The sequence below is a fragment of the Thamnophis sirtalis genome, unplaced genomic scaffold (genome assembly GCF_051295495.1).
Source record: "Thamnophis sirtalis isolate CommonGarterSnake01/CBP01778 unplaced genomic scaffold, rThaSir2_p1.2 scaffold_4, whole genome shotgun sequence".
Taxonomy (NCBI): Eukaryota; Metazoa; Chordata; class Lepidosauria; order Squamata; family Natricidae; genus Thamnophis; species Thamnophis sirtalis.
In genome coordinates, this window is record NW_028261384.1 from 26,034,352 (window position 1) to 26,061,435 (window position 27,084).

The 27,084-nt window shown below is 39.0% G+C and overlaps 1 protein-coding gene across 2 annotated transcripts in view; it reads right to left on the reverse strand.

Annotated features, from left to right (window-relative positions):
• The window catches only part of LOC106537906 (protein FAM171A1), a 98,732-nt gene that overhangs the window by 50,695 nt on the left and 20,953 nt on the right, over positions 1–27,084 (reverse strand). The gene's annotated exons all lie outside the window — the stretch shown is intronic.

Genomic DNA, 27,084 nt, shown 5'->3' on the forward strand with positions numbered 1-27,084 from the left:
CATGCTCAGTTCCGATTTAAAGCGACAGCATTTGTTTTTCTCCTTTGCGAAAAAGTTTCCTTCATTCTTTTTCTTCTCCCTCTCCCTCCTTCCTCCCTCTCTCCGTCCCTCCCCCCTCTCTCAAACAGACACATGCACACAGAGAAGTTGGATTGGACTATCTCTCCTACCCCCTTCCCTCTCTCACTCACTCTCTCTCTCTCTCTCAAACTCAGAAGTTGGATTGGATATATTTTCCAATGGCTTGAAAGCAGCTCCTCTGCCATACCCTCCCCCCCCCAATTCCCCTGCTGCCTTCCCCAAACACCTCCACCATTGCAAGTGCAGTCTGCTGTCTGGGTGGGAAATGCCTGAAACACAATAAAGCCCATCCACCCACTCACCTCCTGCTTGCAGGCTGGGGTGAGAGAAGAGGCAGAGAAGCCGGAGGGGAGCCGATCTGAACCTTTGATTGCAGGCGGAGCCACGTTGCCTTTTCAAACTTGTAATCAGTGAAGCTGGGCTCATATAGTTTTATCCAGCTGTGTGTGTGTGTGTGTGTGTGTGTGTGTGTTTGAAAAGGCAACGTGGCTCTGCCTGCAATCAAATTACACTTGGGGAGGGATCTACACTTGAGGATGAAGTTTGAATTCCTCCCCTTCCCTCCGACCCACATGTACCTTTTCAGCTGTTTCAGAGAGGATTTCAACTCTGCTCTTGCCTGCCATCATGAAAAGAAAAAAAATTTAAAAGGAAAAAGGCAAGCGCTGAGGTCAGGCTGAGCTAGTTGCTGCCAGGGTCACCGTGGATGACTCTGCTTGACTGTTTACAAAAGCCTCCCAAAAAGTGCTCGCTACAGGAGGAGGCATGAGAACGACGTGCCTCACCTACGTCAGGAATTTTTAGGCTTTTAACCCTTGCTTAACTCTGCTCCAGTGATCATAAAACGCCTAAAGTCAGACTAGATGACCGAGGTGGCGCAGTGGTTAAATGCAGCACTGCAAGCTACTTCAGCTGACTGCAGTTCTGCAGTTCGGCTGTTCAAATCTCACCGGCTCAGGGTTGACTCAGCCTTCCATCCTTCTGAGGTGGGTAAAATGAGGACCCATATTGTTGTTGGGGGCAATATGCTGATTCTGTAAACCGCTTAGAGAGGGCTGAAAGCCCTATGAAGCAGTATATAAGTCTAACTGCTATTGCTATTGCTAGATGAGGCACATCGTTCTCCTGCCTCCTCCCGTAGAGGGTGCTTTTTTAGAGGCTGACTCTGGCAGCAACTAGCTCAGCCTGACCTCAGCTCTTGCCTTTTTCCTTTTACATTTTTATTTCTTTTCATGATGACAGTGGTGAGGCTCTGCCTCCCCTGCCTGCCCGTCCCTGCAGCCCACCATACCAAAACAGCATCCAAGCAGTTCAGAAAGAGTACGCTAGGCTATTATCCTTAAATCAGAATATCAAACACACATTTGGGACAGGACAGAATGACTAGATCTGACATGTGGATGCTCTTTAACTAAGTTGGCTATTGCTTCTGTAAGTAGAATAGTGATAAGATTATGCAATGGTCAAAGAAAATCCAGACAAGCTGTTTCATATACTTGTTTGAAAGAAACAAGAACTGCATGATTGCAACTCAATCACACCCATCTCTTTCCATGCAAAGGTAACAAAACAGAGTGATTCAGAAACTGGAAATTTAGGAAAAGATTGAGACTAAAATGATTTGAAGAGAGGAAAGGAAGAAGAAACATGAGCAAGAGAGCTACAAGTGTATACAGGCTCAGGTAAAGTTCCAAAGGCCAGAATATACTATAAGACGAGTGGGGAAAATATCATTTTTATGGAATTTATAAAGTCCTCTGCCTCCAAATCACTGAGGCAGATGTGAGGATTGTGCACCTTATATTAAGGCTTCAGAACCACATCCATTTGTCACAAAGGAGAGCAGCAGAAGTTGAGAGAATCTATCTGTCATGAAGGAGATCAGTGGATATTAAGAGAGTCAGGTTAAGCTAATGGTCAATGCACCAGGCCAGAAAGCAGGAAATCATGTTTCAAGTTCCGCCTTAGCCATGAAAGCCAGCTGGTTGACCTTAAGCCAACCTCTCTCTCTCAACCCATCACATCATAGTACTTTTGTTGTAGAGAAAAGTGTGTTGGATAGGACTAAATTCCAGTGCAAACCAACAATATCCTTCTCAACTTTCCAGGTCCTGTGTGAATCCAAGACTTGGGATTACAAGTCACCTACTAAAAAGAGCAGCAAGATACATACTACAACCCAAAGGGACCCATAAGTGCACTTGTGGTTTTTTTTTAATTAATACTTCAGCAATTCTTCCAGTCTTTAAAAGGAAAGATCACTTTCTTTCTTGTGAAGAAAGCAATTTTTAAAAAAGCAGCTGTAAAATTTTACATTGACTAAAGAAAAATGCTTTGGGTTTGTATTTTTACTATAGCTAGTCCTTGTTACAACTGTAATTGATCTAGAAATTACAGTTTTAAGTCATGCCTGTTGTTAACCACGTGATCATGTGTGATTTTACAACCTTTTGTCTAGTAGTCTTTAAGAGAACACAGCAGTGTTAAGTAAATGTGTGGTTATTAAGCAAACCCATTTTAGCTAATGGCCTTTTTTTGTTGGAAGCTGAAGGTAAATTACTGCTTCCAGCAAAAAAACAAAAACATTGCAAGTTGAAGTCATATAACTATGGGATTGGTTGCCAAGTACCCAAATGCGATCATGTGACTAGGGAGAGGATTCTTTGTAACTTTGACTGGTCATAAACCCAGGATTACCTGTATTTGTATTTGAAATATTTTATAAAAGGTGAAGATGAACAAATAAAAGGGATGGAGGAGGGGGGAAAACCCAAAAAAGAGAGACAGAACATAACTACCAAAAGAAAAAGGTCAGAATAAAATCAAAGGGATTTCAGCTCACTTAAATTTTCTACAGAAGTGATTTCCCTTGCTGATTCTAATGAACAAAGATATTTTATCTCACTCTGGATCCCATCCTATCTGTCCTTTGGAGCTTTGTCTGATCTTGTATACACTTGTGGCTCTCTTGCTCATTTCAGATTGGGATTAGGTTAACAGTACCAACTACAGATAATGGAAAGTGCTAAATGTGTGTTTTATTTAAAATTCCCATATCTTCAGAACATCTTTCATCCAACCTCATATTTTTCAGCACATTATGGCGAGCCTTAGTCATTTTAGAACTCACCCTATGAAAAAGTACTGTCTGTGCTGTCCAAATTTTTCAACCTCCTACACATACTTTATTTTCATTCTCCAATAATGCCACCATAGTAACCATCCAGTTATGTCTTGGTAAAAAAAATCCAATAGTTTTTGTGTAGGGGCAATCTATACAATATAACAGCAGAGTGGAAGGGACCTTGGAAGTCTTTTAGTCCACCCCCCTGCCTCGGCAGGAAACCCTATACTGTTTCAGACAAATGGCTATCCAACATCTTCTTAAAGACTTCCAGTGTTGGGGCATTCACAACTTCTGGAGGCAAGTTGTTCCACTGATTAATTGTTCTAACTGTCAGGAAATTTTTCCTCAGTTCTAAGTTGCTTCTCTCCTTGATTAGTTTCCACCCATTGCTTCTTGTTCTACCCTCAGGTGCTTTGGAGAATAGTTTGACTCCCTCTTCTTTGTGGCAATTCCTGAGATATTGGAACACTGCTAATCATGTCTCCCCTGTCCTTTTCATTAAACTAGACATACCCAGTTCCTGCAACCGTTCTTCATATGTTTTAGTCTCCAGTCCCCTAATCATTTTTGTTGCTCTTTTCTGCACTCTTTTTAGAGTCTCTACTATATCATTCAAGCCAAACAATTCTGATCAGCATTTTCCAATCCACTCAATGATTAAACGTTGATATATAATGATCAAATGTGGAAAGTTTAGGCAGAAAGATAAGCAGCTGACCTAACACTGAAACTATCTTCCCACTGTATAATTTGAATATCCAGGGAGAAGGAAAAATAAATTTAAAAAGGGTAGAAGTAGTAAAAATAAATTATTATGTCATCCAAATGTGCCATTAGCCCTAAACTAAAAATTCCCTGTTGTCCCAAGCCACTCGTACATTTATCCCCCATGAGTTTGTAAACTGCCCATCATCAGAATTTATAGCACCAAAATTCTTGACATACATACAGAATGATGACATGTACAGAAGGTGGGTGGATTATAAACTGTAAGATAATGCAATTTTTAGCTTGGTACAAAATGTTAAATCAGTTCTCCTAAACTGAAGAATTCTACCAAATTTCAGAGAGAAGAAATATTAGATAAGTATATAAGAAACATAAGAGTCTTACTTACATTCTACATTCTAAAACTGCACTACAAATAGTAGAATGAATATTATTTTGTTTAAAACAGCAAAGAAATTATGCTCTTACTGTAGATCTAAAACTGGATAGGCTATACACCATACACATTTATTTTCTTCAAGTCAACTTTCATTTTAAAAGAACCAATGTAGGAAAGAATTCTTCTAAATTCAACAGTTTTGGTTGTATTAAGGCAGAAAATTATGCAACTTAACATAAGAGGAAGAAAAAATGAGAAAGATGAGAAAGCATTTTGATTATAATGATTCATTCATAGATCCATTCCTTGTTATTATTTTCTGATGAAGAAACTTAATAATTCAATGTTCAGCCTTCCCAGCTTCATGCCATCCAGATTCACAGGGATTGTAACATCAAATTCCTTCAGAAATATGGAAGACATCAGATATTCCAGAAGTCTGAAATATCTTAGTCTCCCAAACTGTTCCAAAAACAGCTAGTAAAAGATATTTTAATGGAATCTGCACAACCCATCCACATAATTATTTTTTCCATTCCTTCGTACCACAGCCATTTTTGGGTGGTCCCGCATTACACCTGATTAATATTCTTTCTTTGCTTTTGCTAAGATAGGCAAAATGGTGGCAAGGCAAGTGAGACCTGCTTTTAAAAAAAACATAATATACTTTTATATAAAAAACAATAATCTCTAACTGCAGGATTGAAGTGTAAGTATTTGCAAAGATGGATGTAGATTTTTCTAGAGAAATACACACTGTACATCTAATACAGCCCTGTTGTATAGAAACCAAGTGATAATATTGTAATTACTGAATTGTAGAGCATTTATGTTCTCTGTATTTCTAAAACAGGTTCTATGGGTACAATTCATCTAAACTTAAATCAGATCTATGTAGGCACAAATTGCCCCTTCCCCCCAAAGTATCTGAATAAAAAGCTAAAAGGCTATCCTCTACTTACTCTATTCCTAAAATTGTATGATCTATATCAGGAGTTGAGGGACATCAGTAGTGGTAAATGTGTATCCTGTGGAGAGTCTTGAAATAATTTAGGGGAGAAATACAGTATGAGATGCAAAGTAAAGAGATTAACTATATCAGGGAAGTTCATCCATTTGCTATCACCCACACACATCCCACACACATCCTTGGTATGTTATGTAATGTACGTAGGTACATCAGTAGCAGACTGCCTAGTGAAATGTTGTTCCAGCATTTGGAGAAATATGGTGCATCTGCAAAATGTTTTCAAATTAACTGAGCTTTTTTTAAATAGTGTGTAACACACAATACTGCAGATTTCTGACAAGAAGAACTAGCCCTGAGGTTTGCTGCATTTAGTGGTTACCCAAACTATACATGAGCTTAACAGTTTTATTCTTTCTTCTTGAGCATCTTGGCAAATTATATTCCATTTGTTTTTACAACTTAGAAGGGAAGCCATAATCACTACGTTTTGGTCAAACGTATTCAGACAACTATAGCTCCTATTTTCTATTGCTAAATTTATTCTAACACACATGAAAAAAAGAAGGAAAAAAACTACCAGAGGTTATCATTTGGGGAAAGCTGCATTCAGAATACATAGAAATTTAAAATAACAAAATCAGTGTCATGCACATATACGGCATGTTTTTTAAAGGGGTGAAAATTAATTTTTGCAATTTTTTTCCAGTGAGGGGTTCTAAAAATATGTGTTTTTGCACCAAGAATTCAAATCTGCTGTTATTTTTGCAATTACACAACATTTAGTTTGGTAAATCCACATCTGATCATATATCCCACAAAAGTGTCTTGTAACCCAAATACTATTAACTTATTCTCAAAATTACATCTTGTGCTACAAAAAATAAAGTTTTTTTCTGCATGAATCTTATCAAGCTAAGTAAAAAATGATCCATCCAGTCATAAACTAACATCAGAAAGGATCACAGTGAAAGTCTCTTTGACATTTAGTTTTCCTCTCCCAAGAGATATGTTTTCTCTTGGATCTTATTCAAGGTTGTCACTTCTGAATTTACAACAGGGGTCACAAAAGAACTGTTTGCTCCTTCCCACTTTTCAAGCCTATTTGGCTATATTTCTCTTGCAAGATTGACTAGTGGATTCTAGCATCACCACTATTTTATTCTCTTAACAGTAGACCATATCTGACAATATCTTGCTGTTCAAACAGGGCAACAAGTCTCTGCCACTCCCAATTAGGTTGCTCATATGAATGAATGTTCCCAGTCTTGTTCTATTTTTAAAAACCATTAAAGATGAGTTATTACATTCACAGGAAACAAAGCCAGCAATATTAATGTACAATTAAATTTAACAAAAAAGAGAAAGACAGCTGAATCTGTGAAATGAAATGATTAAAATGTTAAAAGTTATATTTATGTAGTTATTTATGAAGCACAGCTAAATTATCTAAAATTAATTTCATTTTTGTCAAGATTTCTATGTGATACAGCCATTGTAAAATTATGTTTGTGTTCAATTTGAAGGAGTATATCATACTCACAAGTTTTTCAGGAAGCAAAACTTAAAAAAAAAGTATCTGTCGCTTTAGCCACAGGACCTCTCAGTAAATAAATTTAGAATCAGTGCTATTTAGAAGCAGCGGTTGTTCAATGGCCAAAATAGTTTTTCCTAGTTTCACCACAGGAAGAAGGGAATATGGAGAGTTCAGCCAAGTGTATAATTTTTGAAAAAATATGAATGTGAAAACTGCTAAACATTCTTTCAGTTTTTTATTGAGTTGAGCAAACTTTGAAACACTTCTACAATTTTACTACCCTATGTAGAGAAATAAACCAGCTGAACATTTTTCTATTTTATTAAAATCACAGAAAATTTTATAATTTAATATATCTTTATATAAACAATATAAATTCATGTATAATAATTGAGCAAAATATGCATTCAGTACTATATATTAACATATTATCTGCTAATGTAATGTTGGTAATGTTCACTTCTAAAGATTTATTCAAATGCAATTTACTGCATTCTAAATTTTGATATATCTACTTGGAATGCCTTTATATAGAAATTCTTCAAAGTATATTGGTAATCTTTGATTAATCAATCTTTTGGTAAAGGGATGTCCAAATCTATCTATCTATCTATCTATCTATCTATCTATCTATCTATCTATCTATCTATCTATCTATCTATCTATCTATCTATCTATCTATCTATCTATCTATCTATCTACCTACCTACCTACCTACCTACCTACCTACCTACCTACCTACCTATCTAAAGAGCAGTTACAATACTGGTATAATTACTTAATTGAACTCAAATTGAGTCTTTGGGTAAAATCTCACCCAAACAGAAACATTGATTTAATGGATAAAACCTGAAATTAATGTATTTGGATGAGAATGGAATACAAATTAAGAGTATTTAGAATACCTAAAGTCTATAAATCGTGTATTTATTGTACCACTATTTGCATATAAAACACACATTTTATAAAGCAAAAATATTTTATATTTGAAGATGAATTTTTCCCAATAAATACATGCATAGGAATTAGTCCCTTTTTAAAAGAAGTATCAACAGATCTCTGATATATTAATGCAAAAGTTGTAACAGAAGTTATCTAGTTGCTTTGTATATTGAATCTCATCTTGCCTTCCTATAGTCTCCTAGGATTTCTAGGGATAAAAAGATGTCATTATTCTACAGTCTTTATGTCTTCTTATTCATGTGCCATTTTTAATTAAACTTCTGTACACATAAGTAATGTATGTCATATAAGTAATAGAGACCTTAAATTACAGGACTAGTTACAGAAAACTTCTTTAAATATTACTGCAACCAAAATTAAAAGAGTGCTGCTTTCGAAGCAGGGACATCAACTGTATACTGTATCTGACTGTATACCATCAGAATTTAGAATTACTATGTCATTCTTGTTTACTGTGTGTGACAAACTCCTGACTTTGATACGGCATCACAATATTTGCTAAACATTTCCTAAATTGATTGCATACCTCAATAAATGAAAGTCAGGTTTGTTTCTCCAAATAATTAATCCATGTAGTCCATTTATACAAAGGCAAATGGGTGATCATTAGACTGCACATTTGTAATTCCATTCAAAATGATTAGGAAGAGAGATACATTGCTTAGACACAGGACAATATAGCTGGAACATACTATAGCCCTTCAGTGGGTAACAGTGACGTGCGGTGAGGTTTATGGCTGGTGAGGCACTGACACAGGGGTTTCAAATTTTTTTAGACTTGTGAACTTCAACTCCCAGAATTCCACAGCCAGACATGCTCAGTTCCGATTTAAAGCGACAGCATTTTTTCTCCTTTGCGAAATAAGTTTTCCTTCATTCTTTTTCTTCTCCCTCCCCCTCCTTCCTCCCTCTCCCCTCTCTCAAACAGACACACGCACACAGAGAAGTTGGATCCCTCTCTCACTCACTCACTCTCAAACAAACACAAACACAGAAATTGGATTGTATATATTTTCCAATGGCTTGAAAGCAGCTCCGCTGCCATACCCCTCCCCCCATTCCCCTGCTGCCTTCCGATCCAAGCCTTTGATTGCAGGTGGAGCCACGTTGCCTTTTCAAACTTGTAATCAGTGAAGCTGGGCTTATATACTTTTATCCAGCTCTGTGTGTGTGTGTGTGTGTGTGTGTGTGTGTGTGTGTGTGTGTGTGTGTGTGTGTTGAAAAGGCAACGTGCATGCAATCAAACTTTTTGAATTCCTTCCCCTTCCTCACACACGCACCTTTTCCCGCTGTTTCAGAGAGGATTTCAACTCTGCTCTTGCCTGCCATCATGAGAAGAAAAAAAATGTAGAAGGAAAAAGGCATGAGCTCTGAAGTCAGACTGAGCTAGTTGCTCTCAGAGTCTCTGAAAAGTCTCTAAAAACCGCCCTCTACAGGAGGCAGGAGGACGGCATGCCTCATCTACATAAGGAATTTTTTGGATTTTAATCCTTGCTTAGCTCTGCTTGAGTGATCATAAAGTCAGACTAAATGAGGCACCTCGTTCTCCTGCCGCTTCCTGTAGAGGGCACTTTTTTATAGGCTTTTTTACACAGTTAAGCACTAAGCAGAGTCATCCACTGTGATTCTGGCAGCAACTACCTCAGCCTTTTTCCTTGTACATTTTTTTTCTTTTCATGATGACAGTGGTGAGGCTCTGCCTCCCCTGCCTGCACGTCCCTGGTGGGCAACACAATAACTCATCTACCCACCGAAACTCCTTTCATTTACTACCTACATTTTACCAACTTGGGGAGAAATGCTCAAGAAAAAGTAAGAAGAAATAAAAGGCTTGTTTATAAACACAAAGCTAATTGACCCCCAACCATCTTCTCTGCAGTGAATATATGATAAATGTAAGCTTATTCAAGGAACAGGAAAATACTGTAACTAGTTAACTAGCTAGATAAAGTAACTATTGATTTGTAGATTATCTATGTGTGTGACAGAGATTGTGGCTTTCTTCTTCACATCCCCTATATTTCCCCTTTTCCATTAAATTCTTTTAGACATTTCTCATGGAAACTTTCTCCATATTAAGAACTGTATGGTTCCTCAGTACAAATTATCTTTTAGGATTGGCCCGAGGCTGCTTTTCTGGGCATTAAGTGGGAACATACTAGAGCTAAAGAGAGAAGTCCTTGATAGAGCAGCTAAGAAGTCAATCCAGGGGATATCAGGATTTCAGTCTGATTGCTGGCAGCTTATTTATTTATAGCAATTGTTTATTAGAAGATAATTCTTAGAAATGCCTAATTTTGTATATTAATTAGCCATTATAAGAGCCGAGGTGGCACAGTGGTTAGGGTGCAGTACTGCAGGCCACTTCAGATGACTGTTATCTGCAGTTCAGCGGTTCTAATCTCACTGGCTCAAGGTTGACTCAGCTTTCCATCCTTCCTAGGTGGGTGAAATGAGGACCCAGACTGTGGGGGCGATATGCTGACTCTGTAAACCACTTAGAGAGGGCTGAAAGCCCTATGAAGTGATATATAAGTCTAACTGCTATTGCTATTGCTATCAAACATCTTGTTCATTTGTATTAAGTGGGTACTTTTTATTAACACCTTAATGCATATTGATTAGATTATAAATGTTGACATTCTTAAAACTTCAGATTGGAAAGCAGTTATTCAAAAATCTATTAGTGGAGTGCATATGCAGTTTTATAGATTATATAGCTTTATAGATATATACCGTATTTTCACCCATATAACCCGCCCACGCAAATAACCCGCCCACGCATATAACCCGCGGGTTATCCGGATCGTGTAAAATATCTTCCGTATACCCCGCCCACGCATATAACCCGCCCACGCATATAACCCGCCCACGCATATAACCCGCGACGAGTAAGAGAGAAGGGAAACAGCTGAGATGGGGGGGGAAGAAACGGAGAAACAAGCCTGCGCAAGCTGGGGAAGAGGAAAGGAACGGAGGAGAAGGAAACAGCTGAGATCGGGGTGGGGGAAGAAACGGAGAAACAAGCCTGCGCAAGCTGGGGAAGAGGAAAGGGACGGAGGAGAAGGAAACAGCTGAGATCGGGGTGGGGGAAGAAACGGAGAAAGAAGCCTGTGTACCGGTAAGCCTCCGATCGTGTAAAATATCTTCCGCATACCCCGCCCACGCATATAACCCGCAGGGGGGCGCTGTGCATGTAAAAACCGCATATAACCCGCGGGTTATATGGGTGAAAATACGGTAGCTATATAGCTATTTTTATTTTGTTCTGAAATTATGGATTAGAAAATAGAAAAGGTACTGGAATGTTAGGCAAATTCTGAATGAAAGGTATAATACAAATGTAACGAATCAGAAATTGTTTAGAAAAAATCTTTCTCAAAGCACTTGAACTTTGGGTCAGTCAATGAAATTAAATGTCAATACTTTCACAGTGAGCTTTCAGTTTTAATTTGCAAAGGATAACTTGAGTACTGACCAGACAGTGCTTAAATAAAATTTGTATTCTTAATAGGGAAAGCTCTCTCAATAACTATTAATAACTGTACATAATAATAAACTAGAATTGCTGGCTTATCTTGAGTTATGGAAAAATATAATATATTCTGCCTTATTTTAGAGTAGCGACTCTTCAATCTTGACAGCTCTAAGATGCATGGATTTCAACTTCCAGGATTCCCCAGCCAACATGATAGCTGGGGAAATCTGGGAGTAGACGTTCACACATCTTATAGTTGTCAAGACTGAGGAACACTGGTTTAGATCATCAGCTTGTACAATGGAAGCATCAAACATGAGTGAACCAGCTTATTGCGCTTCTCTGTGTTACTTATTCACAGTTACAAACCAGAAGGAGAAATAATTTAAAACTTCTGTAGATTATCATTTTAATACTTCAGCTGAAAATAGTATTTATTTATCCAAAATCAAAATTTGCAGTTTATTTCTGAAATGGCAATAATACTGAAAACAATGCTTAGAATATTTATTAATAAGAGAAAAGAATACTTCAAAATATCTGGAGGACTGGGAAAGACTTATTTTCATGGTAGATAAGCAGAGCCTTTTGGATGGGTAGCTGAAAATCTCGATCCTGTTTCCCATTTTGGATAGTGGCTTGGCAGTTTCCATTGATAGCACTATCTTCCAGGAGATGCATCAACTTATTCTTAACCCAAATATATGATGAGAGAAGGTACAGTCAAACAATTTGTGCTGCTTTTATGGCAATTAAAGCTAAAATAATCTTGACTAAAGGATCCAGCCTTTCTTTCTCACATGGATGATAAATCAATCTCACTGGAGGATAAACAGATCAAACTTTAAAGACAAAACACCATGAGTATTTTTTTTAAGTTTAAATATTCAAACCCCGAACATTCAATAGGAAAGGAGAAAATGCTCCCTGCAAATCTCAAAATGATGTTGGTCTACTACAGAAGAATATTTTATCACAATCTATGGGAAGATATTGTAACAGATTAGAAAAGATTCTAAAGAAATGTCATTTCCTTGTCTAAAAGGTTTTAGTACACATTATTACTGAGCTTACATAAAGAAACTTTAAAAAACAGAACACTTAAAAACCACAAAAATATTAACCTTAGTGCAGATTTTTGGCTAGAATTTTTACATACATAATTCTTCAGAACTAGAAGTCCTTTAATGTTTTCCCTTTTCCTCCCTTTTATGTTTTTCTTCCCTTTTTTTCTTTTGTTTTTATTTTAGGATCATTTTGGATTACAGATACCTTCCACGTAAATGGATTAAGGAATAGAAGAACCAAATATTTTGTACTTCCCAGCCAATAAAGCTCATTAACTTGGTAGAAATGAGTAAAAAAGATAACGACCGTTGGCTCTTCAATACCAACTTCCTCTTCTTCACCATCCGGAGAGCAAAGATCAATCCAGACAATGTTGGAGCAGGAAAAAGACAAAGGAGGGACACTACAAATGATTTTGCAAGGTATCCAAAAGATAGAATTAAGAACCAAAAATATTGAAAAACAAACAGAAAAAACAGATGAGAAAGTTGAGAACATCCACCAAATGATGATAAAATTTGAAGATAGATTCCAGAAAATTGGAGAAAAAGATGAACAGAAACAAGAAAATCGGAAATATTGATAATCGATTAAGTGTGGTCGAAAAAGAGAAAAGTGGAATATTAGGATGGGAGATTTGCAGATCAGAATTCTACCTCAGATTCCAAAACATAGAAGAAAAAGAACTTGGCAGAGATAATGATAGAAATTCTGGCATGCGCCTTGAAGATAACCAAAAAGATGATGATGGATGGCATAGATGAGGTGTATCGAGTCTTTACAAGATATGCAATGAAAAACAAGCTCCCAAGAGAAGTCCACATAAGATTTACTAAGAAAACAATTAGGACACTAATACTACAGATGGCAAGGGACAAAACATTGAAATACAAAGACAAAGAGATTGTGATCCTGAAACAGGTACCAAGAAGACTGAGAGAGATAAGAAGAGAATATCAATTTTTGACTAAAATTCTATAGGAAAAAAAGGAGTTAATTATAGATGGCTGATCCCAGAAGGTTTGATGTTTCTATGGCAAGGGCAAAGACATAGAATAGATTCAATTGATAAAGCAAAACTATTCTATGCAGAATACTTTAGAGGGAAAGGGAGAGAGACAGGAAAAGAAGAATCAGTAATTGAACTACAAGATAATGGCCAGGCTGTGACTGGAAAAAAAGAAGGTGCAGCAGGTGGCACTGTGGATACTAAAGAACAATGAAAACCGAAATCTACTAGAGTAGTAAACCCTACCTATAAAGCATAAACATGGAGAAAAAATAATTTTAATAAATAGAAATGGGCTTAACTCAGCTATTAAAAGAAATAAAACATTTCATTTAGAGAAATTAAAAGTGGGCATAATCTGCCTTCCAGAAGTACACATTAAAAAACAACAGGGATTTTCCCTAACTAGGGAAATATTTACTACATTGCCACAATACAAGAAAAGAGGAGTTGTTCTGTATATTAAGGATACAATTTTAGCAGAGCAAATCTACACAGATGACGATGGAAGAATCTTAATGGTGGAAATCATGGACAATAACAAGAAAATACTTTTGATTACAATTTATGCTCTTAACTATAGCCAAGAGAAATTTTATAAAAAATTACATATGAAAATAATTAAATTATACTATGTTAATATTTGTATGATGGAAGACTTTAATGGAATTGTAGATCAGAATATGGACTATAAAACACAAAAAACAACAAAACTAAATAGAAAAACTCTTTTTAAATCCTTTTTTTAAATGACTGATGAAATAGACTTAAAAGATGTATGGAGAGAAAGAAATCCCATAAATAGACAATATACATTCTACTCAAATAGACATTTATTATGGTCCAGATTAGATATGATATGGATATCAATGAAATTGATTTGTGATATACAGGAAATTGACAAAGAAACAGGTACCTGGGCAGATCACAATCCAATGACAATTAAGTTGAAAGGACAAAGGCGAAGATCTAGATGGACTTTAAATAATACTATATTAAAAGAAAAGGATTTTGTACAGAAAATGGAGAAAGAATTGGCGTTCTTCTTTAAAGAAAATAAAAAAGAGGACACATCAATGCAGAATCTCTGGGACATACTGAAGACCTATGCCAGAGGCTTAATAATAGACTATACAAGAAAAAGAAATATTAAGAAAAGACAAGCTTTTAAAATACTGGATGATGACTATAAGAGACTTGAAAAAGAGCTACAGAAGGCCCCACAAAAAAAAATATTAAAATAAAAATGGATACAGCTAAACATAAAATGGGGATAATGGAAAAGGAGGAATTAGCACAAAAAATTAGAAGTGCTAAACAGAATTATTTTGAAAAGGAAAAAAAAAACAAGGGAGATGGCTAGCGTATAAATTGAAAAAAGAGAGAGAATCAAGAAAAATAATGCAACTAATAGATGACCAAGGGCAAATTTGTTATGGAAACAGAGAGAAGAAAAATTATACAAGAATACTATGAGAAATTATATGAACAAGAAAAGATTGAGGAGGAAAAAGTTAAACAGTATGTGTAAAAAGCAAATTAACCGCAGATAACTAAAGAAACTGAAATTATGCTAGAAAGTAATATAACGATGATGGAATTAGTGGAAGTCCTTAAAAAACAAAACAATGGAAAAGCTCCAGGTCTGATGAATTACCAGTGGAATTTTATAAGACTTTACAGGAAACCTTGTATCTCCCATTGTTAGTAGTTATGTACGAAGCCATGTTAAAGATGAAGATACCCAAATCTTGGTCAGAAGCTTATATAACACTGGTGCCAAAGGAGAACACTGATCCACAGCAAATTAAGAATTATAGACCAATTTGTCTGCAAAATTCAGATTATATAATATTTGCTTCAGTATTGGCAGAAAGACTCAAAAGATACTTAAATAACTTTATTCATCCTAATCAAAATGGATTTCTGCCAGAGACAAATTAAAGATAATATGAGAATAATCCTGGACACTTTGGAATATTATGAGGCACATCCTGAAAAACAAATGGTGTTGATATTCTTAGATGCTCAGAAGGCCTTTGATAATGTGAATTGGCGATTTACGTTCCTACAGTTGGAAGAGATGGGATTTGCCAAGAAATTTATTCAAACCATATATCACAAACAAACAGCAAAGATAATGATAAATGGAGAATTGACAGATTCCATTGATATTGGGAAAGGGCCAAGACAAGGTTGCCCACTATCACCCTTGTTGTTCGTGTTAACATTAGAAGTCTTGAATAGAAACATTAGAGAAGATAAAGACATAAAAGGAATGGAAATTAAAAATAAGAATATAAATTGCAAGCATTCGCAGATGACCTAGTCTTCATTTTAGAGGATCCATTGGAAACTGCACCTAAATTGATAGAAAAAATAGAGGAATATGGAAAAGTAGGAGGTCTGAAAATAAATAAAGACAAAACAAAGATTTTGACAAAGAACATGCTAGCAAGACAAAAGGAAGTATTGGCGGAAGCTCTGAAGATTCAGGTCATGAACAAGATTAAATATTTGGGGATATAATTGACAGCAAAATGTAGTACACTTAAAGAGCACAATTATTATAAACTTAAACAACAAATTACGACAGACCTGGTCAAATGGGAAAACTTACAATTATCGCTAATATCAACAATCAAGATGAATATACTACCCAGTATTTTATATTTGTTCCAGACAATTCCAATTAGATTAGGGAAAGATTTCATTGAAGACCTTAATAAAATAGTATTGAAGTACATTTGGCAGGGAAAGAAAGTGAGAATAAAACTTAAACTGTTACAAGATGCTAGAATAAGAGGAGGATTTGGCCTACCTAACTGGGAGTTATATTACCAGGCAACAAGCTTGATGTGGGTTAAGGAATGGATAATGTTAAGAAACTCTAGATTATTGACCTTAGAAGGTTGGGTTGGCACGCTTTCTTATGGTGTAAGGGAACTAAAATGCAGGGGTATTTTAGAAGGCATTACATACAGGAGGCCTTGTTATTAAACTGGGAGATTAAAAGGCAACATTGTTTAAAAATTCCAGTCTGGTTATCAACTATTGAAGCATTTTCATATTCAATAATATACAAAAAGGAACAAACAGTTAGATATGGTGAAATATTGAATGCTAAGGGTGAACTTAAATCTATGCAAGAATTAGAAGAACAAGGTATAAGAATGAACTGGTTTTCATACACGCAAATACATTCTAGATATGAAGAAGATTTTACAATAGAAGGTTTTTATGATAAAATGACTGACTTATAAAAGTCTGACAGGTACTGATGAAAAGATGATTACAAAATTATATGGATATTTATTAGAGGTTAAACTAGAAGAACAAGAAGTTAAAGAATCTATGATTGTTTGGGGGAAAATTTTTGATCATGGAATTGATTTAGAAAAATGGCAAAAAATATGGTCACAAAATTATAAAATGACAATGTCAATAGCATATAAATAAAACTTGTATAAGATGCTTTACAGGTGGCATTTACCCCCGGCCAGAATAGCAAGAATGTTCAAGGACAAATCAGAAAAATGTTGGAAATGTCATCAAATACTAGGTTCATATTACCATATGTGGTGGACACTTGGTTGGCAAGCATGCCCAGCAAGCATGCCTCCCAGCCTCACGATGCCCTGGTCCAGCTCTCCCTGCAGCACCAGGGCACCGCCGCCACCGTGCTCTGAGCATAACTTCTTCTCTGGCTTCTAAACTCCAAAATATTGCTGCTGAGTCTTCCAGCAGCGGCTGCTCTAGGAGTGCGCTCTATGGGCCGGCTACCGGACAGAGTCTTCTGGACAAAGAGTCTTCTGGACAAAAATTCAATGATTTTTGGTTTGCAGAAATACCACCCAAAGAAAATATAAATTAAAAGCTGGAAGAGACACCTGCAACAATAGAAAAAGAAAGAAAGAGAGGAGAGGAAATGAGAAAAAAAGGAGGGAAGAAAGAGCTAAGGAGAGGAAGATGGAAGGGAGAAGGAGAGAGGGTAGGAAGGGGAAGGGGTAGAGAAAAGTAGGGGAGAGGCAAGGGAAGAAGAAAGGAAAAAGAGAGGAGGAAAGAAGAAAGTAGAAAAGGGAGGGAGGGATAGAAAGGAAGAGAGGAGGAGAGGAAGAGGAGCGAAGAAAGATAAAGAGAAAAGGAAGATGTAAGGGAGAAGGAGAGAAAGAGAGGAGAGAGAGTAGGAAGGGGAAGAGGAAGAGAGGAGGGGAGAGCTAAGGGAAGAGGGAAGGGAAAGGAAGAAGGAAGGAAGTAGAGAAGGGAGGGAGGAGAAAAAAAGGGAGAAGGAGGTGGTTTCAAAACAGGCGAGGGCTGATAAACAAAACAACCCAAATTGAATATTATAATGCTATAATGACAAATGTATAAGAGCCATGAATGTAAAAAAAGAATAATATGTGAATGTATACCTATAATTGTATGTAAAATAAAAAAATTTTCTATTTAAAATAAAATAAAATAAAACAGATGTTCCCTCTGTTTCTACTACTTGGACATCCCCAGTCTAAATTTTAATCAGAAGCTATAAAGAACAACGTGCTGGTTTTTTGAGCTGCCTTTTTCATTTGTTCATGTTGTTCCTTTTATTTCTGAAAAGAATCATATTTCATGACTTCACCATAGGGCAAGACAGCAACTCACACATATAAAATAAAAGATTCAGGAAATGTGTGAACTTGTGGGTGGACTACATTCACAGCACTATGTTTGAACCTATTTTTTAATTATTCAGGTTTCTAATGAAAATTTTTTCCTATGAAAGTATATTTTTCAAAATAAAACAATTTAGAATTTTGAGTAATTCTGCAAATTCTTATTTGGTGAGCAGATACTTATCAAATGTCAAGACAATTTGATTTGACAGTTTTCCAGATTGCATGTTTATTCTATCTATTATCTTAATATTATATTGTAAGATCCAATCAGTGGATTGTGGTCAATCTTAGCTCTGCTACCCAGAAAACAATAATTGAAATACAGGTAGGTAGCCCTCAACTTTGGACCACAATGGAGGCCCAAATTCTACTGCTAAGCAATGCAAGTGAGTAATACTCCATTTTATGATCTTTTTGCAACAGCTGTGAAGTGAATCATGCAATTGTTAAGTGAATCTGGCTTTCCCCCAGACTTTGCTTGTCAAAAGCCAGCTGGGAAGGTTACAAATGGTGATGACATGACCCTAGAGCAATGCAATTGTCATAAATACATGCCAGTTGTCAAGTATTTGAATTTTGATCATGTGACCATGGTGATGCTACAATGGTTGTAATTTTAAAAATTGGCGATGTGTCGCCTTTTTCAGTGCTATTATAACTTCAAACCATCACTAATGGTTTAAGTTGAGGACTACATTTTGTGTAATCTACCAATTGAAAGTTACAAACTTTGTCCCTAAATGAGCAAAGGCAGAAAAAAATGGCACTACCCACAATAGATGAATGATTAATGAAAATGATGGAACTTTTAAGGATGGCTTCCTTGATTAGATCCTTTATAGATTTAAATCATCAGTTCATGAAAATGAATTTACAATTTATGGTTTTGATGATTAGATAGAGTGTTGGTGCTTACCTGATATGCCTCTTCTAATAAGGGGATAGCATCCATGCATGTATGGGTTAAAATTGTCCTTTCTCCGATTGGACTGAGTCTGATTAATAATTAATTAATGCTCCTATATAACCCGCCCCCTGGGGTAGGCCCACCCAGCTTTTGGCAAAGGAAAAGATAAACACATACAGACTCAACATGTTATCCGGAACTATGAATTTTTTTTATTAACGTCAAATGCAGAAGTAGAACAAAATCAGCACCATGCATGCTCCCTTACTGCATACTCTTGGCATCCTTCTCCATCTGTCGAGGGAAAAAACCCAAATGAGGACCAGTCCCTCACCAGGTTGAGCCAGATGCTATCTCGATCTTATTAGAAGAGGCGTATCAGGTTAAGTACCAACGCTCTTTCTCAATAAGGTTGGGATAGCATCCATGTATGGGACATACTCAAGCTGGATTGCCCAAAAGGGAGGGATCAAAGGTACTGGTCCAAGTCATCTGACCATGTGTATGGATTGTAAGACTCGACAGCCAAACGTTGCATCCGAACATGCAGATTTATTCAATTTATAGTTGTGAATGAAGGGCGAAGGTGATGCCCATGTGGCTGCCCTACAAATCTCCTCGAAGGATGCTTGTGTCGCCCACACTGCCGTTGTAGCTGTACTTCTCATGGAGTATGCGGTGACCCCTTGAGGAGACATCCCCCCCACCTGGTATGCTTCAGCTATGCATTTTCTAATCTTCCATCTACCTGTGGTGGAAATAGATACCCTCTGTCCCAAGGTGGTGGTTTGAATGGAAACAAATAGTGACTCAGAACGCCGAAACTTGGATGTTCTCTGTATGTAGACTTCCAGGGCATGCCTCACATCTAGCTTGTACCATTGCTGTTTTAATGGCCAGCCAAGTGTAGGGCAGAAGTTTGGTAGGACTTCTTCCTGTGCCCTGTGAAACCAGGAGCCTACCTTGGGTGTAAATGAAGGGTCAAGTCGCATTACCCTGTCTTCGTGGAAAGTGCACAGGTCCTCCCTTATCGACAGGGCATGCAACTCTGAAATCCTCCTAGCAGAGGTGATGGCCACTAAAAAACACGACCTTCGGTGTAAGGAATTGCAGTGAAATAGTGCGAAGTGGTTCAAAGGGAGACTTGATAAGTGCTAAGAGGACTGTTGGGAAGTCCCATGTTGGGTACTTATGGACAGTGGGTGGCCTAAGGGTGGACGCCTCTTTGAAAAATCATTTCACTGTGGGGTGTTGGGACAGGGTCTGGCCTCGTCCCTATGTTAAGATTGTGGTCAGAATGGCTACCTGACACCCACAAGTGTTAGGGGATAGCCCTTTATCTAAACCATCCTGCAGGAACTCCAGAACCTGGGGGATAGAGGCTAGAGCTGGTGTGACATTCTTGCTATCGCACTACTTGCAGAAGATCCTCCAGGTCACGTTACATATACAGACTGTGGACGGTTGCCTGGATGCCTGAATCGTGTCCACTACTCTGGTTGAGAAGGACTTCCAAGTCAGAGCGCCCCGCTCAATTGCCAGGCAGTCAGCTGGAGCCACTACGGATCTGGGTGGTTCAGTGACCCCTGGCAGAGGGAAATTCTGTCCAGTGATATCTTCCACGGTCTCTCCATGGATAGTGCACTGAGTTCAACGAACCATGGACCCCATGGCCAGTGCGGGGCAATAAAGATTATTTCTGCTCTGCTGTAGATGATCTTGCGTACGACCCTGGCTAGCAACGGAGTTGTTGGGAAGGCATAGAGCAGTCCACGGGGCCAGGGATGTCGAAGGGCATCCACTCCCTCTGCCCCCGGAGTACGGAACCTGCTGATGAAACTGGGTCATGGAGGTGAACAAGTTGATAACTGAGACCCCAAACTGCTGTGTGACCTCCTGGAAGAGACAAGGGTGAGGGTGCCATTCCGCTGGATCAACCGTGGCCCTGCTGAGCCAATCGGCCTTGACATTATCCTCCTGAGATGTGTTCAGCCGATATTGATAGGACATGGGCCTCCTTCCTGTCCTCCCACATGAGCTGTTGTGATCTCATGCCCGCTTGTCTGTTCACATGTGCCTTGGCCATTTATATTGTCTATCAGTACCAAGACATGCTGCCCCTCGACACATGGGGCGAAGGACAAGAGTGCCAGATGAATGGCCCATGCTCCAACATGTTAATGCTCAGTTTTGACTCATCGGCAGTCCACTGTCCTTGAGCCATATGCTGATTGAGGTGTGCACCCCAGCCCCTGAGACTAGCATCCGTGGTGATGGTGACCTTATGGTCCACCCTGAATTGACAACCCTGGTCAATAGCTGGGGACCTCCACCAGTAGAGCAACGAGCATATCTCCATTGTCATAGTGACCTTTGTTAAGGAAGCACTCATCCTCTGCTCCTGAAAGGGTATGAGAAACCATTGGTGTTTCCTGGAATGTAACCTAGCCCAGGGAACTATAGCTATGCTGGATACCATTTTCCCCAGCAGTTTAGAAAGGGTAGCTAAGGGAACCCTGTTGCTGCTCATCACATGTGTCACCAGGTGGCATATGCCCATTCGGCATTCCTCCGAGAGGAATACCTGTTCCATCTAGGTGATAATCCAAGCCCCCAGGTGAAGTATCCTCTGCGTGGGGATCAGGTGACTCTTCTGAACATTAATAGAAAAACCATGTGATTGCAGCGCCTGGCTTGTGATTGCCAGATCTATGCCCGCCTTCCCCTGTGAGACTGACTGACCCAAGATGTCATCCAGGTAGCAATGCACTTTGACAGGTATTGTCCTTAGATGTGTGGCAAGAGCTGTCAGAATCTTAGTAAATGCACGAGGACCGACGAAAGGCCAAATGGCAATGCCCTGTATTGGTAATGAACATTATCATTAAAAAACATAAGTATTGGTGGTGTTCTAGGAGGATAGGTATGTGCAAGTACGCCTCCGTTAAGTCGACTGATGTCAAGAAGTCCCCCAGCCTCAAACCTAAACTTCAAATACCTATTGAGCCTCTTTAGGTCCAATATAGCTCTCCATCCCCCCACGAAGATTTGGGGATAACAAAAAGGATAGAGTAGAACTCCTGATGGCATTGGTCCTCCGGCACCTCTTGGATAGCCTCGATCTCCAATAGGTGTCGGATAGCCTCGTACATCAAGAGCTCTCTTTGTGGATTACAGGAAATGGGAGAATGGATGAAGAACCTGGGAGGGGGGAAAGGAACTCCAGGGCCAAACTGGCTCTAACCGTGGACCTAACCCACAAATCTGTAGTGGTGGTGTCCCACTGGTCTGCAAAATGGATTAAACGTGTGCCAACAGGGAACCAATCCTGAAGCTGGTCAGGGCTTATGACTGTATTTGTTCCCCCCTCCCCAAAAGGGCCATTTATTTTGATTGACTCTGCTGCCTGAATGGGTATTGGCGTTGGTGCTGGCCATAGTTGTTCTGTGGTCTGAAAACACCCCCCCCCCCGGGATAATAATCATATGGCTGAATGAACCCCCATATTCCTGCTGCCTGTATTGCTGTTTCCTGGAGTAGGGCCCTATATGAGAAAAACCCTTCTTAGCATTTGATGGCAGGATCTTACGCTTGTCTTTCCCTTCCAACAGCAAGGGCGTGAGGCCTCCCCAAACAAGTTTCTCCCTTTGTACAGCTCGGCGGTCAGCCTCCACTTGTGCCTCATGTCCATCTGCCAGTCTCAGCCAAAGAGGTATGCGAGAGGCAACCATTGAAACCATAGCCTGAGAGACAAACCTCGTGGTGCTCAATGTGGCATCTGATGAGAATTGGATCACCGCAATAATCTTGTTGAGGTTTCGATGTGTCTGTGAATTTCCAGCCAGGATTCTGTCCTGGAGCTGCTGTAGCCAGAACAGGCTTGATCTGGAAAAAAAAATGAGGCTGCCATTGAGGCCTGGATGGCCTAAGTTGCTGCCTGGTGCTCCCGCTGAAGGGTCTGATCTGCTCTCTTGTCCTCTGGCCAGAGGACTTCCTCTTGTGACCCGGGCAATGTTGTGCTGGAATGTAGAGCCGATATTAGGGCATCGAGCAATGGCCATTGAATTTATTGTTTTTGTTTTTGTTTTGTTTTTTGTTTTTTTCCTTTATTTGTATGCCACCCTTTTCCCTGGGGGGACTCAGGGCGGCTCACAGTTTAAAAAAAAGGGGGGGGGGAGACAAACAATATTCCAACATGGAGACAATACAACATATTAAAAAGAGAGCACAACAGTCTAGTTATCTAGTTCCTCAGCCACATTATAGTATCGCCTGTCAGTCGTTGAGGGTGCTGGGCCCTCTGTTGGCGAATCCACTGTCTCTGGACTGTATCCAGGAACAGTTGTGGGGCTGGAATGGTGTCGGCCTCCCACTTGCGCTCTTTGACTCACACACTGGTCGGCCTCTCTGATTTCCCCATCCTCTGACCCCTGAGGGGGCTGCTGGGTGGATCAATGGTGGGGACACCTTCAGGGGGTGCCCGAATGTTCTGTGAGAGAGCCGGTGGGGGAACAGTTAATGTCGAGGCACGTTCTTGTAGGCCCGCAGCAATGCCCTGCTTAATGGCCTCCAAAATAATGTCTTGAAAGTTCATTCCTGCTGGAGGCATGGAGGGCAAGCTGGGCATAGTGGGTAGGCCCCAGCCAGCCCATGGATCTGTTGTAGGTGGGGTGAAATAGGCCCAGAGCCTCAAGGCTGAACCTGGGAGGGGTTGGAGTTGCCCCCCTGTGGAGGGTTGGCCCAAAGACTAGAAGTGTCAATTGTTAACATAGGGCTGAATGGACCCTCGTCTATGAATGGGCAGGAAGGTGACTTGTGCCCCTGTGTGGCTAATGATTGGGCCTTACCCTGGTGCCGCTGGTCGGAGCCTGTGTGCTTGACCTTTGCTGTAACCTTCAGGCCCTTCTTGGGCTTACAGCCCTTGCTGGTTTTATAGGCCTGATCCCTGTCTCTGGCTTCCCTGCTGGATTGAGCCACCGATGACTGTGCTGGGGAGAGGGAGGCCCACAGAGGGTTCATGGGGGCTTGCCTCTGTCCTTGATTCTCCCTGTCTTCATTCAGAAGAAGCCCGGACACGCTGTCTGCCATCACAAGGAAACTACCAGACAAAATGGTGGCCGCACAACTTTCCCCCTTTCCAAAATGGTGCTTCGTGCCCTTTTTAATGGCTGCCTCTGCGAGGGAGACAAATGCATGGTTCACTTGATGGCCTGTAGATCACCATGCTGCACTCCAATTCCCCTTCCCCGCTGCTGCAGCTTCAAAGGCAAGTCCGGAGGAGTCCAAGGTGGTGCTTTGTGCACACTCTTTGTGCTGCTTCCTTTTGGATTCAGAGGGCGCCTTACCCGCCGCGCGGTTCCAAGTCGTTGGGAGGTGTCACACTGCACTAAGTTCCTCTTTCTCTTGGATACCAGCGACAGGCACGGAGGCTACAAATTTGTGCTCCCAGGGGGGCTGTTGTACGCAGAAAAGCCTTGCAGCTAACGCTACGGACACAGCAATCAAGGGTGACTTTGGGACGATTGTCCCCTTCCACGAAGCCCCGATCCCCCAATGTCTAGGGCTTCACTTAGTGCCCTTAGTGAGGGATGGGCTGACAGGTCTAGGCTCAAAAAGCCCGACACAGCCAAAAGACCCTTGGATGTAGGTGAGTCGTCTTAAGGGATTCTGACTCTTTTACTCACAGCCTGTTCTAGATCCATTCAGAGTAGATGCAAATAAGAGTTTTAGAAAAGAGCTATGAGCTAACCGGATAACATGACCATCCTGGAGTGGACTGAAATGAAAGCTGAATGGGGCTACCCAGGGGGCAGTTATATAGGAGCATTGATTAATTATTAATCAGACTCAGTCCAATCAGAGAAAGGACAGTGTTAATCCATACATGCATGGATGCTATCCCCACCTTATTGAGAAAAAACAGATTATATATAAAAAGTTTTTTTAAAGCATTAGAGTAGGTTTCTCAACCTCAGCAACTTTAATAAGAGTGGATTTCAAGTTCCAGAATTCTCCAGTCACCATGCTATAAAATAAGAGGTAATTTTGTATTTGTACTTAAAATTCTGTAAAAAGAATCGTAACCTACTTCTTTCTATTTCTTTTCATTCTTCCTTTTTGCATTTTTGACTTTACTTAGTGTTCTTTTTTCAGTTCTTTCATTTATATTACTGTAGTTCTTAAGTTTTTATCTCAAAAATTTGAATATAAAGCTACAAAGTAACATACAAGTTTAGTAATGTATCTATTTTATACTATCCATACTTACATCAAATCTGCATTGTAAATAGATATTTACATTGCAAAATTTGTTTATATCCTATTTGCTTGTTCTCTTCATTTGTTATGGTATTAAAGAATAATAACTGCTCCTGTATCCAGGCGTCTCCATATATTATTTAAACTTTTATGAATATAGTAATGGAAAAATATAATGGAAGAACTTTTAAACTATACTAAAGAAATCTAAAAAATCTACCTATTTCCTTCTGTTATGAAGGAGGCAAAAAAGTAATACATTTACAACACCTACATATCTAACGATTATAAAACCATTATTTTCAATAAAATTTCTTGCAAAAATCTTTATATTATCTTCACACTGATGAAAAAGAAACCGTATATAACTACACACTTGACAGAAATGCTAATTTATTTGCCTTTTCACAAAGGCAAAAGTGTGGCTCAGAGCTCTTGCAATGTGGCATTTGTTAGTTGTCTGAGAGTTATAGCAATTGAACAAACCAGATTGAAGAAAGTCAGACTTCCTAGCCTGTAATACTAATTGTAGTCTTTTTAATAACAGAACACTGAACATATAGAGCACTGTAACTTCTGAAACAAACAGAATAAGCTAGGCACCCAGCCAGAAAATGAGAGTGTGAGTCAAGTCTCGCTAGAGTCATGAAAGCCAGCTGGGTGACATTGGCTAGTCATTCTTTCTCAGTCCAACCCACAAGGTTGTTGTGTAGGGAAAATAGAAAGAGGAAGCTGTGTTGGATATGTTTGCCATCTTGAGTTATTTGTACAACAAACCAACTAATAGGTTCCAGAATATGACAATTTCTATCATCGCATTTTAACCTTGCCATTAATATTTTCTTTATTTCAATATGTATCTAATAGAAAATTGCAATGATATCTTTTCTTTTTTCATTCAACATGGCAACAGTAATAGTTTCAATAGTTACACAAAGTTCTGAATATGAAAAATAACTATAAATCTTAAAGTTTAGTCACTATAATTACTAATAGTGACTATTCTATCACCTCTTGGAAAACATGAACATCAGAATGTGTTTTGTCAATGCATTCACTTTAAAGCGATAACAGAAGTAAAACTAGTCTCTATGTTTATCTATCTGTCAAACAGAAGATGAAACAGGATTTTTGAGCCACTGTGTTCAAGGGCTCAGAGGAACTCACATAGCAGATTTGGAATTTCCTCCCTAACCCTTGGTTCAAGGCCAGCTACTGATCCCAGGCCATTGGGAACTGGGCCATGCAAGTGCCAAGTGAGTGCGCAAACTCTATCTGCACATGCGCACGCATTAGATTGGCAAGCAAAACTATCCCCTCTCCCTCACTACCGCTTCCAGTCCACGGAGCTGAAAGGTTGGGGACTATACAACTTTATAGTGTCCATTCAGTAGGTACTAGGACAGGTCTTTCTCCATTTACCACTCATCACTCCTAGCATGATTGACTTCATGTTTTTGTTTTATGCTTGTTCTCAATGTAAAATGTACTATTTTAATTGTAAGCAAAAAAAGAAATGGGTCCAATTGTAAAAAAGGAAATCTCTAAGTATTGTAACAAACTTAAAGTCTTAATTACTACCTTTAATGCTTGAAAGCTTTCCATTTTTTGTACACTAGATCTTAACCATTTCAGATTTTCCAATATAATGGGAAAATCTTCTAGTGTAACCTATACATATATGTATATGTATGTATATATGTATGTGTGTGTATATATATATGTGTGTGTGTGTGTGTGTGTGTGTGTGTGTGTATGTATGTATGTATGTATATGTATATATCCCTTTATTTATTTATCAGCATAAATATAACAAATGTAACAAAAAGGCAACAGTAAAAAAATATTGGGTTTCTGTCTGGATGGTCTCTTGTGACGAGCCGAAGACAGAGAGTGGAAGTGTGACCTTCCTCCCATATTTGG